Below are 8,054 nucleotides of genomic sequence, written 5' to 3' on the forward strand. Positions count from 1 at the left end.
CGCTGGAGTTTTGCTAGATGTTGGCTCTGTATCCCAGCATAGAGCGCATTCCCATAATCTAGCCTGGATAAGGCCAATGCTGTTACTAATGTTTTGCATGAGTCCTGGGGAATGAACGGCAGTATTTTTTTATCATTTTGAGGACATACCAAACCGTAGAAGAGAGTTTGCTAGTCTGAGCGTCAAAGGATAGTTTGTTATCCAGAATTATTACTAGATTTCTAACTGTATTCACTGGGGAGGAGCAGTCCCCTAGGGTGTGTGGCCACCATTTAGGCGACCAGCATTTAGTGTCTGTCCCCAACATCATGATTTTGGTTTTATCACCGTTTAGTTTTAAGCAGTTACACTGCATCCAGTGATTAATCTGTCTCATGCAGTTGTTGAATCTACCTGCGGTTTCTTCTAGGTTGTTTGAGACCGATACAACTATTTGAGCGTCGTCTGCATAGGATACTGGTAGGAAACCACAGTTCCTTACTATAGCTGCTAGTGGGGCCACATGAATATTAAAAAGGGTAGGGTTCAAGGAAGACCCCTGTGGTACGCCGCACGGTGAGTTAAAAGGTTTGGATGTAGCCTCTCCTAATTTAACTGTGAAAGTTCTATTGGTTAGATAGGAGGCTAACAACTTGCATGCCATATCATGTAATCCTACTTCGGCTAGTCAGGTCAGGAGTGTATCATGGTTTACAGTGTCGAAGGCCGCCGAGAGATCTAATAAAATCAAGACGGCCTTCCCTCCTGCATCTAGTACCCTCCTGAGTTCCTCCACTGCCATAAGCAGTGCTGTTTTAGTTCCATGTTCCTCTCGAAACCCATATTGTGAGTGACCTTAACCTGCATATTCTAATGCACAAGGACTCCTAGAAATGTAATCGCTTTTGTGTTGAGGAAAGGCACTTCCAGTTCCAGGTGTTTTCATGTGTCCTAGCATCAGCACAAATAACTTTCACAAAAATGCTATCATCGGTGGCGAGTAAAATTCTTATTGATACTATCAGAATTTTTCATTATCAGGATGACTGAATTATCATCAATCCTTTTCTTTCAAAGGGAAAAGACTATTTTTGGATAATTTACGAGACGCTTGCCAGTTTTGCTTCCTTCTGAACAGTGCTGGAACTGGAAAATATTTACTCTGTAAACCTGTAAATTGGTGTTCAATGTGTAGCAACAAAAAGGAAGTGGAATTACAAGTGGCATAGTAATGAATAGTAGTCAGACAGTCAACTTATACATTTATTTTTTTAAACCCTGTACCAAAGAAATTGGCAACAAGAAGAAATGTGACAGTAAATATGTTCTGACTTAATTGGTTGCAGAGGCCTCATTTTAAATAGCTTATGGGGTTTATTTATTTATTTTTGAGTTTCATATAGCACTGGCAGGACACTGGGGTATCAGAGCGCTTTACAGGTTACGGGAATATGTTAATACCTTTAAAAGAGGTAAAAGAAGGTTGTCATAATGACAAAGTTATAAGACGGTACAGGACTATGTGGTTATAAAGTCAGAAAGTATAAACATAGGGCACATGGAGGTGAACCTCCTCAGGGTGAAAAGGTGATTCAGCAAGTCATAAGACCATCTAGACGGCATTAATCAATGAGGGAAACATAACAGTTAGTGTTCAGTAGAGATTTGTGGGTTCTGTTTGAAGGAGGGAAAAGAGGAATTGCAGCTGAGGACTTCGGATAGGGAGTTCCAGATCTTTGGGGTATTACCTGAGAAGGAGCGAGCCTGGGATGATTCCTTCTTGAAGTTGGGGGAAATGAGAAGAGGAGTTTTGGACCTTCTCAGAGTTCAGACTCTTCCAGCTCTTGAAATGCTGGTTTCTAGGTATTCGGGAGTCTTTGAATGACGCACTTTTCGGGCGATGCAGGTTGTCTTGAAAAGGCATCATCCTTCGATAGGAAGCCAGTTAAGACTATTGAGGGCAGAAAAGATGCGATTGAATTTTTTAGTACCTGTGATGAGTCTGGCAGCAGCATGGAGAGCAGCTTTAAGGGGTGCCAGGTGACATTTAAGAGTTCCTGTGTGAAGAAAATTGCTGTAGTCAAGTTTTGAGATAACAAGAGATTACACTACCATCTTAAGGTCGTCAGGAGGAATAAACAGTTTTACTTTCTTGAGATGTCTGAGTGTTTAGAGCGCTCCTTTAGCAGAGTTGTTGATGTGTTCCTCCATGGACATGTTTTTGTCCAGGGTGATGCCTAGAGACTTATTGAATTATAAGGAAAGAGAGAGCAGTTAAGAGTGTCAAGATTCTTGATCCAGTCTAGGATAGGAACCTGCTGCAGAGAACCTTGTGTGCCCAGTATATCACAGGGAATAAACATAGTGCTAAGATAACTCTGGTGGTTAATGCACTTGCTGGAGAGATCAGTATTTTTTCTAGTTACAGTTTTGACTTATAAAGTAGCATAGAGGTTTGCTGCAAAGCACATTGTGTAACATGCAGGCGACATATGTTAATTATATGGTACATAAGTAAGTGGGTTATTGTTTATGACACAGAGATCCTTTTATTACTTGCATTTCATAGATTGCAATCCTTTTAATCTCGTACAGTGAAGCATGAACCGGCATCAAGGACTTGCATGCAAACTGGATGGCACGGGTTAAAACCTTATAGTTTTTTCTTAATTTATTGTTATTAGAGCTGCTTAAAAAGGTTGCTTTGGGTAGTAATAAAGTATTAATAGTACAGACAACCCCGAGCACTGTGTTATGTTTTAAATGCTAACTTTGAGTTTCTCCTAGCCATGTGCTCTTAAAATATAATTCCTATCAGTAAAGCTGATGTAGTACTTGCATACCTTGAAACGCTCATTGTCATATTTAACATCCTGTACACTGATTTACACACTTGTGTGATTTATTATCAATCTATAAAGTGTGCAATTTGATGTAAAGCACTCTGACACTCTGCATTGGGATGAGTAGCACTATGATTTTTTTTGTAAAAAAGAAATGAGTAAGTTCTATTTACATTTTTATACATATAAACACAGGAGGTTCCTGCATGAGGACATAGGGGTCGGAGCACCATCAGTCTCAGAGGATGGAGAAGGTGATAGAAAGACTGACTGAGGCTCCGGCTGCGGGGCTTATACTGTGCAGTCTGGTAGCATTGCAGCACAGCCGTGTACAAACACATGCTGCACATGTGTGGTGGATGACTTCAATACTGTCCAAATCCTGCATGCACAGTGTGCGTCTTTGAGGCAGTGGTGAGGGCAAGCAGATGCTGCCTAAAGCAACAGTTTTTCCAGGGCTTCGGTTGAATAATCGGCTAGTCTGGACCTATGATGAAGCTCAGAACATCCTTCTAGGATTACGCCTCCTCCTCTGACTGGCTGGCCCTTGATACTGTCAGCCTATGAGACTGTGAGGTGGGATTTCAAGTACTGCTTCCCCCAGCCTGTAGTGGGTTTGTATTTCCCTCCTTCCTTCACCAGCTGCAGCCGCGCCCGAGAGACGCCTCTGGGAGAAACATCAAGCTGAAAACGATGCCTTGTCTGCCAAGCTGCCTTAGAGGCCTGGGGCTCGTAATCTGCCTTCCAATGCTGCCAAATTTAAAGTCTGTTGGAATAAACAGAATGACCCTCCACTTTCAAAGTTCATCAGCCGCCAAAGCGCGTAAATAATTGTAGAGTTTGATACATCAAATTCTTTCAGTGCTTGCACACTGCATATATAGGGATTAAGCAAAGTCAAAAATTTCCTCCAAAGTGTAGTTCCTGTGAAGTGATAAAGTGTGTGATTTGTTTCCCCTTCGTTGTACTGGTGTCTAGGTGTTAGTTTGAGATAGCTCCCAACTAGAATCATACTCAAGCAAAAGAAGGGTTGAAGGCTCTTTAAATTCAACCTTTATTTTTGGGCCCACTGGAATGTAAAATAAGAAAGCCCCACAATGCCTGTACTTTGCTGTTCCCACCAGAAAGAAGACAATGTGCAGGCACCACTGAATTATGTCTCAGTGTTGGCAAAATATACTAGGACAAATTCAGCATGGTGCAAGACGGAACCTGGACAAGGCTCAGTGACAGCTGCTGGATCCAGGATCCAACTTGATCCCCCTACATTCCACACTGCTTTTGAACATGTAGACATTCAGTCACATCAGGGTCAGATTTAACACACACTTTAGTGGAGAAGATTTTCCTGTATAAACACAGAAGAACCAAACTACAATCTCATCTGAGGAATCCGGTGGCAAAACTAATGCATCAGCCAGGGAGGAGTTGGTGGTTCAGAGGGATATGGCATCAACCATATCTATTGTCAGTGGGCCCCAGTCCATATATCCCCTACTCGTCATTTATTAAACCATTGGATCCCTTTCTCTCTGGATTACAGTTGCCTAGTTCAAATTTAACTTCAAATCGCCCAGGTTCTTCAGTGGTGGCTACAGTCAGTCACCTTGTCCAGGGGTTCCCTTTCCTTCACTGCTCTCTAAAAGTGATTACGACTGTTGTCCTTTGCTCTGAACCTAGTCAATCAATCTGTCCTGATTCGTACAGACAATCAAGTGGTCAGAAGCTATGTGACTCACCAATGGGGGTGGGATCCTCCTCTCTCGATAACTTGACTCAAGTGATTTTCTTATGGGTGGACAATCATCTTCTCAAGTTATATGTAGTCTATCTTTCTGGGAAGAAGAATTTGCTTGCCGTCCATCTCGGTTGCTTGTTTCCTTTCTCAACATTGATAGTGCTGTCTCCGTGGGTTTTCCAGCAGATAGTTGTGAGTTTCATGTCCCGATGGCTGGATCTGTTCGCCTCCACGGAGAACAGCCAGTGATTACACAGTGAATGCATTCTCAGTAATCTGGCCCCAGGGGCTTCTAAATGCCTTTCCTCTAAATCCCATGATTGCAAGCGTTCTGCAGAAGATTTTGATGGATCAAGATTAGGTTTTTCTAGTTGTTCCTTGTTGGGCCAGAGGGAATTGGTTTCTCCTCCTCCTCCAGCTATCAGTATCCCCTCATTGGTTGCTTCTTCTGAGTCCATACCCCTCTATGTCCGCATCCCTCAACAGATCACCCTTAGTCTACCTACAGTTGGGGTCCTGGAGCTGGAAAGATTAAATCTTTAGACCCTGGGATTTAAGATGAGATTGCTTATTCAATTCAACAGTCCCAACGTCAAGCTATGCTAGACATTGGATGGCTTTTTCAATTTGGTGTATAACAAGGTCATAGTCCCTTCCTTAAATGATCCTATGAAGATTTTAATTTTTGGGGGGATGGGTTTGTGTTGGGGCTAACAGTCTCTACACTGTGTGGTGAGCAAGCAGCGGTCCAGACATTCTGGAGGTTTGAGATTTTAAGGAGTTTTTTTAAGAGGCCTGTGGTTTATTCCTTTATCCTGTCCCTGAATTTGCCATTATTTCTAGAAACCTTCAGGATCCTATCTTTTAGCACTTAGAGTGAGTAGAAATTTCTTTCTTGTAAGGTGTTATTTTTAGTGGCTATATTTTCTGCAGAATTGGGGGGGGGCACTGCTATGTGCTGATCCTTTTCTCCATTTTCTTCCACATAACTTTGAGACTGAATCCTTCCTTTGTACCCAAAGGACTGTCTGACTTTAATTGTTCTCATATCTTGGTGTTTCCAGTCTATTTTCCATCCCTATCCTCTCCAGAAGAGAAAAGACTCCATACACTTGACCTTCATATAGCTTTATTGACTTATGAGGCAAGAACAGCTGCATTTATGAAGGTGCAATCTCTTTTTGCAATATTTGGTATTTCTGGACCAGGATTACAGTCATCTTTGGGGATGGTTGAAAAAGACAATCACTTTGGCGTATAAGAAAGAAAATGAGTTACTAACAGGTTAGGTACAAAGAAGGTCAACCAGCGGTATGTCTCCCCCCTGGGCTTTGCTCAAAAGTGTTTGATGAATGATATGTATATAGCTTCCCTTTGGCAATTTCCAAACACCTTCACGAAACACTATTATCTACAGATGGGAGGTGGAGTCTTTACTGTTTTTTGGGTAAAGATTTTGGATACTGTCCTGCATAATTCTTTACTTTCTGGATTTGCATTAAATACACCACTTCAGCATCATTTAAAATGCTGATGTTTTTTCTGGGTGCTTTTATTGGTTTTGGTATGATCTCTTCCAATAAAGACTGGGACAAGAAAGACAGACAAGGAGATAAAGGTGTTTCCTATTGGCAATCCTTCTTAATCCAAGTTCAGCTTTTCCTTGTCACAGTTCAATGCTTGCCTGGAGTTGGGAGTCAACCACAAAATGGTTAATGTATGTTTTTTGAAGTAAGAGTTTTCTGCTTGAAGTAGAAGTGTATTGCGACCCCTTCCTTAAATTTGATTAACACAGGCAGAGGAAGGCAGCCACCTTTTCAGTTTATTGTGGTTTTGCTTTGGTAGTTAAACCATCTCACCCAGTAAGGGCTGCGACGAGGAAGACCTGAGCTCAAAATACAAGTAACTGGGCCATCAACTCTGCTTTACTTGTGCTGAGGGTGGGTCTGCTCTTGCTAATACACGCTTGGATCTCATCAACCAGACTTCAACGCCCCAGGAATCTGACTAATAATCACCCTTCAGAGGGAAAAACTGTTATGTTTCATCTGCATAAATATGAAATCCTACCCATCAGGTTTCCAGCAAGTGGTGCAATGGTCTAATTCTTACATTAAAATTCCTGGGGGGCCTGTAGGACTCCAAGTATAGATTTGTTAAAATCCTTTCTCATTTCACACTTCAAAATTTGATTTTATGTGCACTTTTTGAATCAATAAGTTTATTGTATGCATATCCATTCTAGCCCCTCATTTCCTATGACAAATGTCCTCTCTTCACAGAGCACGCAAAAGAACAGGTTGCCTGGTGCCACACACACACATTTGTACTAAAGTAGAAAAATGTGTGCTTGATGTCTAGCATAGGTTTTCTACTGGAAGCTTACCCTTCCAGTAAAAAACATACTGTGCTTAGGCAAAATGTTTTACTTTTCAAGCATTGGATGTGGGCTGAACAGTGCAATTTTCATGCTATGTGAGTAAAGTTAGGAGAAATTAAAAGATTTCTCCTACTTAATGCCTGCCTCAGGTTGGGCATTATTTTTTTTCAATAAAGACTACCTACCGATTTTAGTAGATGGGACTTTGTGTTATTATAATCCATAGGTGGTAGCATGGGAACGCCCATATACCACCAATGGCATGCTTCCTTGATGTAAAGTAACACGAAGCAGCGCAAAACAGTGCAAGGCGTTATTTGCATTACATTAGGAGCTACTTTCCAGTGCAAAAAAAGTTTTGAGATGGAAAGGAAATACATTATCGACACTGTGCGCCACTTCATATTATTTTTTGTGACTTTTTAGCGGCACACTGTGTTGATAACTGCCCTCACTCTTACATGTCCACAAAAACCCCACAAATGATCCATTACTTTCTGCTTCCTTTGCCTCGCCTCCTGTAAATGTTCTGTTCCCACTTACTCCCCATCTGAAATCTGTAATTCGGCTAAATCCACATTCCAGTGTCTAAGACAATATTTTCAATTTTAGAGTAGCTTCCTAAAAATATACCAGGCGGTGAGAGGAAGTAAAAGGTATTCCTCCCTTAACCGATTTCGGTTTTAGTTTTTCGTAAATCCTCCGAACATAAATAAAAGTGTTTGACATCTTTTTCAAGACATGTTGTTGTTCTGCATACCTGTCTGTGTCTGCTGCTTTAGTCCCGTACCGCGTCATAGTATCTCTTCCATTTCTATGTTATATAATACAGTACATTATGTCTGGTCATTTCCCGGCTCCACAACCCAGATGATGTCAGAATAAAATTCAGAAACCTCGGGTCAGAAACAAAGGCTTCCTTAATCCCCCATACCTTCCCCCACTAGCCCTCCCCCACCGTGTATTCTTATGCCTTCACCTCTCACACCAGAAGGAGATAGGGATCCCACTGCTTTTCGTGAGCGAGAAACAATAGTTTCTCGTTGTGGGAGTGGTATTGTCATGATAAATGGTGATTCAGTTAATTGGCTATGCTGCCGCCTCTCATTGTTTA

This window comes from Triturus cristatus, chromosome 9 (genome assembly GCF_964204655.1).
Source record: "Triturus cristatus chromosome 9, aTriCri1.1, whole genome shotgun sequence".
Classification (NCBI taxonomy): domain Eukaryota; kingdom Metazoa; phylum Chordata; class Amphibia; order Caudata; family Salamandridae; genus Triturus; species Triturus cristatus.